Source organism: Otolemur garnettii, unplaced genomic scaffold (assembly GCF_000181295.1).
Source record: "Otolemur garnettii isolate 467f Iridium unplaced genomic scaffold, OtoGar3 scaffold00003, whole genome shotgun sequence".
NCBI classification, from domain to species: Eukaryota; Metazoa; Chordata; class Mammalia; order Primates; family Galagidae; genus Otolemur; species Otolemur garnettii.
In genome coordinates this window covers 36,674,675-36,684,828 of record NW_003852398.1, presented here as the reverse complement: position 1 = coordinate 36,684,828, position 10,154 = coordinate 36,674,675, and the positions used below count along the sequence as shown (strand labels likewise).

General features: G+C 43.2%; 1 protein-coding gene and 1 pseudogene across 5 annotated transcripts in view; one reads left to right on the top strand and one right to left on the bottom strand.

The window, feature by feature from the left end:
* Window positions 1–3,493, bottom strand: part of LOC100961899 — a 74,001-nt pseudogene extending 70,508 nt beyond the window's left edge.
* MATR3 (matrin 3) overlaps window positions 3,154–10,154 on the top strand; it is a 37,308-nt gene continuing 30,307 nt past the window's right edge. For 3 of the 5 annotated variants that reach the window (XM_023516014.1, XM_012808378.2, XM_012808380.2), the window contains exon 1: window positions 3,154–3,310. The gene's annotated coding sequence lies outside the window, so the exon portion shown is untranslated. Of the gene's footprint in view, window positions 3,540–10,154 lie in introns of all 5 variants that reach the window. The other 2 variants (XM_023516006.1, XM_023516011.1) reach the window with 2 other exon arrangements.

Here is a 10,154-nt window from a genome sequence, read left to right as displayed (position 1 = left end):
CAGCTACTTGGGAGGCGGAGGCAAGAGACTCGCTTGAGCCCAGCAGTTGGAGGTTGCTGTGAGCTGTAATGCCATGGCACTCTACCCAGGGGGAAAGCTTGAGGCTCTGTCTCAAAAAAAATAAAAAAAAAATAAAATAAAATCCTTTTGTGCCAACCCAAACTTCTTGTCTTCACAACTGATTCTGTTCCTGTGTTCCTCTTTCCATTACACTTCTCTTTCTCATCTCCAATAACCAAGCAAATTAATAAGACTTGCTTCTTTTCCTTCTAAATTATCTGTTCAATTTATCAACTATTCTCTGTCTTTGCCCCCCCTACTATCTTCATGATATAAGCAGAATGAATTTTTTTTGAGACAGAGTCTCACATTCTCGCCCTCGGTAGAGTGCTGTGGTATCATAGTGCACAGCAACCTCAAACTTGGGCTTGTGATTCTCTTGCCTCAGCCTCCCAAGTAGCTGGGACTATATATGCCCTCCACAACGCCCGGCTATTTTTTGTTACAGTTGTCATTGTTTTTAGCAGGCCCAGTCTGGGTTCAGACCCACGGGCCTCAGTGTATATGGCTGGCACCCTAACTACTGAGCTATGGGTGCTGAGCCCAGAATGATTTTCAAAAATGCATGTCTGGTTCAGCAAGTTCTTCAATTTTTAAAAAATTTTGAATGGTATTAAGCATTCATCAATTTATTTCAAGCATCAGGTGAGTGTTTCTCCATTTGTATTTGGGTACAATGGCCTCAGGGTAATGGCCTTATCCTACCTGTCTGGCTCTGTAATACCTATGCAATTTCCCAAAATCTACCCCTAGGATTTCACACATTCTGATCCCTTGGCGTGGAGGTTGCTTGATTTCCTTCGCCTAGTTAAATGGCCAACTCAAGATAGTAGCCCAAACTTCAGTTTTTTGTTTTTGAGACAGGAGTCTCACTATCATCATGCCATGGCATCATAGCTCACGGCATCCTTAAACTCTTGAGCTTGAGTGGATTCTTTTCCCAAGTAGGAGTGCGGTAGCGTCATAGCTCACAGCAACCTCCAACTCCTGGGTTTAAGCGATTCTCTTGCCTCAGCCTCCTAAGTAGCTGGGACTACAGGCTCCCACCAAAAGACCCAGCTATGTTTTGGTTGTAGTTGGCATTGTTTGGCAGGCCTGGGCTGGATTTGAAACTGCCAGCTCTGGTGTATGTGGCTGGCTCCTTAGCCACTTAAGCAACCATCGCCAAGTTTTTTTTTTGTAAGTAAAGTCAGGGTCTCTCTTTTGCTCAGGCTCTCAAACTCATGAGCGCAAGCGATCCATGTGCCTCAGCCTCCCAAAGTGCTAGGACTACAGGTGTAAACACCCCACATTCAAACTTCAGTTTCTTAGGAAACCATCTCATCCCTCAGATTAGTCAACTAGCTTAATTTATGTATGTATTTATTGGTTCAGTGTATGTAATGTAAGTAAGCTGCAGGAGGGCAAAGATTCCCCTGAAGCCTAACATACTGATGCTGTAGGTACCTAGGAAATACATCACTGAATAAATTAGATTGAGGTAAAGCAATTCTTTGTACTGGTGACTTGCTACTTATGTTGCAGATAAAGCATTTCCCATGGCCCGAGATAGCTATGCTGTGCCATTTTGGGATGATGGCTTGGTGCCTGTGGCTCAAGCCGCTAAGGAGCCAGCCACATACAGCATATTCAAACTGGCAGGTTCGAATCCAGCCGGGGCCCGCCAAACAACACTGACAGCTGCAACAAAAAATTAGCCAGGCCTTGTAGCAGGCGCCTGTAGTCCCAGCCACTTGGGAGGCGGAGGCAAGAGAATTGCCCAGGAGTTGGAGGTTGCTGTGACCTGTGATGCAACCGCACTTTACCCGGGGCAAAAGCTCAAAAAAAAAAAAAAAGCAAAGTCCTTTTATGGCTATGCTATTTCAGGTATTGTCTGGTTAAGCCTCTTCAAGACTTGGAGGCGCCCGTGGCTCAGTGGGTAGGGCGCTGGCACCATATACCAAGGGTGGTGGGTTCAAGCCTGCCCCGGCCAAACTGCAACAAAAAATGGCCGGGTGTTGTGGCTGGCACTTGTAGTCCTAGCTATTTGGGAGGCTGAGGCAAGAGAATCGCCTAAGCCCAGGAGTTGGAGGATGCTGTGAGCTGTGTGAGCCTCGGCCATGCAATAAATAAAGTGAGACTGTCTCTACAAAAAAAAGTCTTCAAGACTCCACTAACTAGCTTTTCACCGTTGTTAAATTACATAACCCTTTAGTGTCTTAGTTTTAGTATCTAGGAAAGATAATGATAATAGTAGCCGCCTTTTTGGGTTACTGTAAGCTTTTTTTTTTTTAATTGAGACAGTCTCACTCTGTCACCTTTAGCACCATCATAGCTCACAGCAACCTGAAACTCTTGGGCTTAGGCCATCCTCTTGCCTCAGCCTCCCCAATAGCTGGGATTACAGGCATGATTCTCTGCTGTAGGTCACTATTGTAAGTTTGTGTGTAAAACCCTTATTACGTTGCCTGCCCTGTAGTAAGCACTCCATAATAATTATTAGTTATGCTGGAAAAGTCCCTACCTCCAGAGAGTTCTGTGAGAGTGTTTGGGACGGTGGCATTCAGATACACTTATCTTAAAGCATCAACTTAGCTGGGATCAGGCTTTGGTACCTCGGTATCTCCATACCAAGGATGTTTTGACTTCAGTCAGGTTCACCAAATGGCCGTAACGGTCTTTTCAAGTTAATGGCCTCCATGTCTTCTGCCCCTAAAGGATTCTCAGGCACAGAATTCCAAGATTAAAAACCAGCCAAAATTGTATCGCTTCCCCTTTGTATCTCCACACCCTGTCGCTTCTTACCATTCTTTTGCAAACATTTGGAACAAACCAGAGACAGCAAGTCGGGTCTAAGCCAAGGACTTTTCGCGAATTGTTTCCAATGCATAACTTATTTAAACGTTCCAATATGCTGTTTGAGAGTTGACAAACTTGTCGGATATGGGACTCGAACTCATAAACCGTAACTCTTCCTCCATTTCCCGCCTCAGACCGGTGCTGGAGAGGCGGGATCTGTGTTCAGAGAACAACGACCGCAGCCGGGGGCGGGAGAAAGGTACGCGAGCTGATAGGGGGAGGGGCCTGACGCGCTTCGAACCAGAATTCGAGGGCGTGGGTGCGAACTCTCGCGAGAGTAGGTTTGTTCTTGGGCTGCAGTCGCTGCCGCCACCTCCTCTCACCAGCGCCGTTGCTGCGGGGGATTGTGGGATCCTCCGTCCCGCTCGCTGGGAGAGAGCTACCTCTCCTTTTCTCTCTCCCTTTCTCTAAGGTAGGCGTAAAGTGGGTAAGAGGTGGGGTGGGGTGGTCGGAGCCTCTCGGTGTCCGCTGGGAAGGGACGCGACCGCGACAGAGGCCGCGGGGAGTCGGCGGCGCGCCTTTCTTGCTCGCTCCCGCACCCGGTTCTGCCTCCCTCCGCGCTGCGTATGTGAGCCGCCTGATCGGCGGCCGCCATGTTAGGAGCGCAGTGGCGGCGTAACCAGCCTTCTCGGGCAGCGGAGGTGAGCAGTCCCTGAGGGAGACGCGGCCAGCCAAAAGCCCGGGGTACGGCGGGAGTCGGGGATGCTGAGGTCTGATGATCGGCCGAGTTTCGCGCGTCCTGGGCTTTCTGTGGGCGGGGACGGGACAACAAGCCCGTTACACGCGGGCCACAGCGCGAGGGGGAGGGAGGAGCGCTCGAGGCCTGAGGAACAAGACTGTCCATTGGAGGCCTGCCGTTTGGGGAGGATGGTTAAGATGGCAAAGTCCTTGGGTAGCGCCAGCCCCAAATAACCCATTTGTCTTTATTCCTTCCTCTGAAAGTGTGCCCCAAAATGGAGGATTTCGCAGATTCTGAAAGCTTGTTGTTTGAGCAACGTTTGTTTTTTTCCCGTGTCGCGGCCTTCGCGCCGCTTCTTCCCCGTCGCTTCATAGCGCCCTCTAAGACTCCCCCTCCCACACACGGGCGCGCGCGCGCTGTTATTAGCTGGACATAGGAAACAATTCCCTACCCCCCCATCGCGTAAAAATGGCCGAAAAAATGAAACGTTAACGCTTGTTTTTCGTATTGCGTCGTGGAAAAAGCCCTCCTGCAGTATGCTGCGAGGGAGGTGATTTACTGGTTTAGTCAGTCACCTCACATAATTTTTATCAAAATTAAGTTCAGGTTCCTCTACAGAGGATCGTATGGTAGGAGACCTTCCGGTTTCCAGACAAAGAGTTGAGAGAGTACCGCCGTGTCGTGGTTCATTTTTAGCGCTGTGCCGTGTTCTGTGTTCTACATTTACGGTGGATGAATATCCCCTAGGTGTTTATCTTGTCCTGTAGCCCTGTTCTGTGGAATATTCCTACTGGATCGGTTACAGGTTTTCAGCTCGACATTTGTAGAACGGTTATGGTGATTCTGAAATTTCTAGTCTTTCAAGCGCGCTGGAATTATCTGAAGAGTCGTTGATTTCAAAGATTGTAGTCACGAGATTTTGTATTAATGCTGCGTTGTGTGTTGAAGCTTGGTTTAAGATGTTTAAATAGTCGGAAAGATAACGTTTTTCTTCCAGGAAGATTTAGACTATGAGAGCAACAATTATATTTTAGACTATTTTCATAATTGTTCAAAATAAAATTTTCCTTTGAAAAATGTTTTACTAATGGCTTATTCATGTACGCAGAGCCTATCGACACAGGTTTTCAGCATTAATAATGTTTTAGAAATAAAAGCGGGGAGGGTACAGATTTTTGTTGGAAAACATTCTGGATCGTGCCTTTCCATTTAAATACAATGTTTTTACAAACTGGAAATTAAGCACCATGGAAGTACTATGTGAAGATGCTTCTGGTTGGTTATGTAAGATTTGAAAGAGACTGTTCAGTCACAAGATACTTTGTATCGAAGTGCTTTAAATTTACATTTCTTCCTTTGCACTTACCCGCTTGTAACACGATTTGTACTTTACCCAGATAGGAAATTTTGCTTTATTTTCACATACTTGCTTTTTCAGCTGTGTACAGTTTATATAGCATTTTGAACTAATTCGGAAGGATTTAATCCCCTTTATTCTGAGCATTTATAGCAAAAGCCTTTAAACAAAGTACTTTTATAAATAATGTTTTCAGAGAATGTAAACTCTAGTATTATAAATCATTTAATGATATTAACTAGTCAGATTTTACCTGGGGAATGCAGCGATAATGTCATGTAAGTTTTGGAAGTATGACATACTTCAAATTTCAAATTTTATAGACAGAAGATAAAAGGTGAGATAGGTCCTGGTTATAGTTAACCAGTATGGTCTAGAACTCTTGGGTCTTGGTTTTATCAATGGAAGTGCTAAAAGGAATTTATTTTAGGGAAATAGTATGTCAAAGATGTGTGTGTGTAAATATTAATAGTAGCCATTAAGCATGTTAGAAATCTGAAACTATGAAATTGGGGGGGTCTTCTAATTTAAAGTGGAAATGAAAATCTATATAGCTACTTACAATGATATTTTAGGAGGAGAGTAATGATGTGAAATGATAATGATATGAATTATTAACTGGAAAAGAAAATGTAAACCCCAAAGTGTCAAGTTTGATTATTTGTTTCTAGAGGAATGTACAGAAAAGCCTGGAAATAGAATTGTACTCCAAATACTGTTTGCTCAGGATGTTGGCACTGTGAGTGATTTGTGTTTTCATGGTGTTTTTCTGAAATTTCCACAAGAAATTGCCTTTACTTTTATGATGAGGAAAAAAAAAGATTTTGTAAATGCTAGAATTGCTTAAAAGATTTTTAAAGGGGAATTGAGATAGAATTGAACCAGTTTTTTGGAGTGTAGAAGTAAAGAGTGTTCAGAACTGACAAAAAGTGTTCATTCTGTATGACAGCAATCTGAGAAGATTTTAGGTAAAAATCTTAAAATTGTTATTAGGATTAATACTGATTAATTAGCTTACAATATGAATGCAACTATTAACTATTTTAAGAATGATCAAAGCCATAGAAATGATAATGGCTTCTTAATTGTTCTTAGCACATCTTAGTTAAGGGTACTTGTTTTTATGTATACCTCCTTTAGTTAGAATTATGTAAAACTATCCCACGCTCCTGGCAACAGGTTCTAAAAGTGGATGACTGACTGAACATCTGGGATGGACAAAATTAGGTTTGTTGGGGGGTGGGGAGGGAGGATTTGTAGACTACCAGTGTGATTTTGCTACTTTCTATATACATCAGCTATTTTCTTTTCTTTTCTTTTCTTTTTTTTTTTCCCAGACAGTCTCACTATGTCTCCCTCAGTAGAGTGCTGTAGTGTCACAGCTTACAGCAATCTCAAACTCGGGCTTAAGTGATTCTCTTGCCTCAGCCTCCCAAGTAGCTGGGACTACAGGCACCCACCACAATGCCCAGCTATTTTTTGTTGTTGTTGTTTAGCTGTCCTGGGCAAGGTTGGAACCCACCAGCCCAGGTGTATGTGGCTGGCACCGTAACCACTGTGTTAAAGGCAGTGAGCCTACTATTTTTTTTATATAACCTTGGTTATTCCGAGGTTTAACACTGTCCAGGAAATGAAGTACTGTGTATAATTTGTAATTCTTAGGTATGTACTGGACCTGTGGACCTTTCTCATTGGATCATTAAGACCAAGGGTGTTGGGTGGGGTTGGAGACAAGGTCTCCTGGTCTCCTGTTTGGGCTAGAATGCAGTGGCATCATCATAGCTTAAGGTAGCCTCCAAACCCTGGGCTTGAGCAATCCTCCTCCCTCAGTCTCCCTATGTGCTAGGTGTGAGCCACCAGGCCCAGCCTGGATAAGTGCCTTTAAAGGGGGTTATATGTTTTTGTTTTTTTGTTGCCCTAGGTAGAGTGCTCTGGCATGGTAGCTCATAGCAACCTCTAACTCTCAGATTCAAGTAATTCTCTTGCCTAGGCCTCTCATGTAGCTGGGACTACAGGCGCCTGCCACAACGCTGGGCTATTTTTAGAGACAAGGTCTTGCTGTGGCTCATGCTGGTCTGGGACCTGTGCGCCACTGCACTCTGGCCAATACTTTTTTTTTTTTTTTGCAGTTTTTGGTCGGGGCTGGGTTTGAACCCACCACCTCCAGTATATGGGGCTGGCGCCCTACTTCCTTGATCCACAGGTGCCGCCTTGGGGGTTTTTTTTGTTTCTTTTTTTAAAGAAATTTTTTTAAATGATACCTGGAATTCTCGCTCATTTAGAATCCCAGTAACTTGTGGTTGTTGGTACATATCCTCAGGCAGAAACTGATTAGTAGGTAAACAAAGAGGGTGCCCTTGGTTTGGGGGTTGAAGGGCGACTAGATCTTCCCCTTCTACTGCTGCTGGGTAAAAAAAAGTAAAAAGCTTCTGGTACCTAAGTGTCTTAGTGAACCAGCTATAAATGTTGCAAATATGGAAAGTAATTAATATTAGGGTCTAAATAGGATCTTTCATTTGCTGTATCATCAATTTATGAAGAAGCCTAACTTTCAGATCTTTCATTCATGTATGGGTTGTTTTTATCTCCTCTGTAGGAATTATTATATAGGATATTAAACCTTCCTCTTTGGGTGTAGTAACTGAAAGAAGAGTGAAAATTTAAACATGAAATTTAGAGTGTTTGAGCATCTGACTCAGACTGTAGTTGGTGAAGGACTGACATCAAAGAAATACAGACGTTTGAACTTAAAATACTCTTTCCCTGAGAAGATAGGAACAGCAGACCAATTTAATGGTTGCTTGTGTCTCTCCATGTGTGGGCCATGGTAACCTGGAAGAGTCCTATGGAGGGGGAAGTTCTACACTTATGCACCAGGAGACACCAAGAAATAAATATTAGCAGTATTCTTGGTAATGGCAAGAAATTGAAAATAGTTCCTTATCTGTAGAATAAATATATGTGCATACTTAGTGGTATCTATATTGCAGTGGAAATAGAGGTTTAATTCACTTTGGTATAAATGTCAATAAATCAGTAAGTACAGTGGATACCTATTAAATCAATTTGTATGAAATTCAGAAATGCCAAACACTCTTTAAAAGGGATACATACATTAAATGGTAGAGGTGGGTTGGAAATTGTCAGGTAAGAGATTTCTTGAGTCTTGTTAATGTGCTGTTTTATTCTTGGGTACTCGTGTGTACACTAGAGTTTGTGCAATATATTGGATGATTAGAAAGGAGTGCTAAACCTTAAGAGACTTACTAGTATTGCACAAAATGAGGACAAGAAGGACACATCCCATATAAAGATTTTTACACAAGCACCAAACATTGTCTATAAATAAACTATCAGGCAGACCTTTGGATAGATGTTGGGTTACAGTAGGAAATATGTTTAGAAATGTAGGATGGGATCATATGAAAGGAATTGAAAGCCGCACTGGACTTCATGTTATAAGTAGTAGGGAGTGGTGGGTGTTTGAGTAGAATGTGAAATAAGTTTCAGGTGGTTTATATTGGAAAGTGATGAGCTGTGAGCTTGGATGAAAGAGGCCAGCTGAAAGGCCTGGGATCTCCAGTTTCCGTTAAGGAGTGACATAGGGAATAGAAAAAGTAAGGGCTGCATTCTGAAGGACTAGGAGATATTTAAGCACAGATTGACAATAGATAATGAAGAAGAAAAAGGTTTTGTTATCCATTTTGTGTAGAATCAGCTTCTGTCCTATGATTTTACTTGTCAAAGTTACTACTAGTTTTTAAATCTTTTTTTTTTTTGAGCTGATGCCTAGAGAAGTTTAGCTTTGAGTGGAAATCATTAGGATATTAAAGTTGATCTATGAAACAGAGTACAAGTGAGAAAGATTTATTAGCTCATTATTCACATACATCTCTTAACCACTAAAATTTTTGTCTAAAAAATAAGGAAAAGGGGGTGGTGCCTGTGGCTCATTGAGTAGAGTGTTAGCCCCATATACCAAGGGTGGTGAGTTGAAACCCAGCCCTGGCCAAAATGCAACAACAACAAAAATAAATAAAGTTTAAAAAAAAATACGGAAAAGATTCACCTTTTTAGTTTAGTTTTTTTTTTTTTTTAATTGAGACAAGAGTCTCACTATGGGGCCAGTGCTTGTGGCTCAAAGGAGTAGGGTACCGGTCCCATATGCCAGAGGTGGCAGGTTTAAACCCAGCCCGGCCAAAACCTGCAAAATAAGTGAATAATAAAAAAGTCTCACTATGTTGCCCTGGGTAGAGTGTTGTGGCGTCACAGCTCACAGCAACCGCAAACTCATGGGCTTAAGCGATTCTCTTGCCTCAGCCTCCCAAGTAGCTGTGAGTACAGGCGCCCACCACAACACCCGGCTATTTTTTGTTGTAGTTGTCATTGTTTTTAGCAGGCCTGGACTGGGTTCGAACCTACCAACCCCCGTGTATGTGGCCAGTGCCCTAACCATTGAGCGACACGAACTGAGCCACCTTTTTAGTTTTTTTTTTTTTTTTTTTTTTGAGAGACAGCCTCAAGCTGTCACCCTGGGTAGAATGCCATAGCATCACAGCTCACAGCAACCTCCAACTCCTGGGCTCAAGTGAGTCTCCTCCCTCAGCCTCCCAAGTAGCTGGGACCACCGGCATCTGCATCCGCCACAACGCCCAGCTATTTTTTGGTTGCAGCCATCATTGTTGATTTGGCGGCCTGGGCTGGATTTGAACCCCACCTTAGGTGTATGTGGCTGGTGCCTTAGCCACTTGAGCCACAGGCACTGAGCCTGTATTTTCATTGTTACAAAGGGGTTGAGACCCACAGGTTGAAAACCGCTGCTTTAGAAAAAGTTGATTTTGGTTACCTAGCGAAGCAAGTGAAGTCATGTCTTAGATTGGACATTATTAGATGAATGGAATAACTTCTGTCTTGCAGTATGGGTTTACTTTATCCATTTTCTATATCGCTTTAATTTGAAAATATTTCATACCTAATTGAAAGTCACTAGGAAAATTGTTTAACAGCCTAGGAAGAAGAAAATACTAATTCAGGTCTGAGTGGGAATTAATGAAGTTTTCTATCTTCTCAGCAGCTGAAGCCACTCTGAAACATTATTACCTATTGTTAATTAGCCTAAGGATCAAGAATTGGACTAGGCTCGGCGCCTATAGCTCAACCGGCTAAGGCGCCAGCCACGTACACCTAAGGTGGCGGGTTCGAATCCCCAGCCCGGACCCG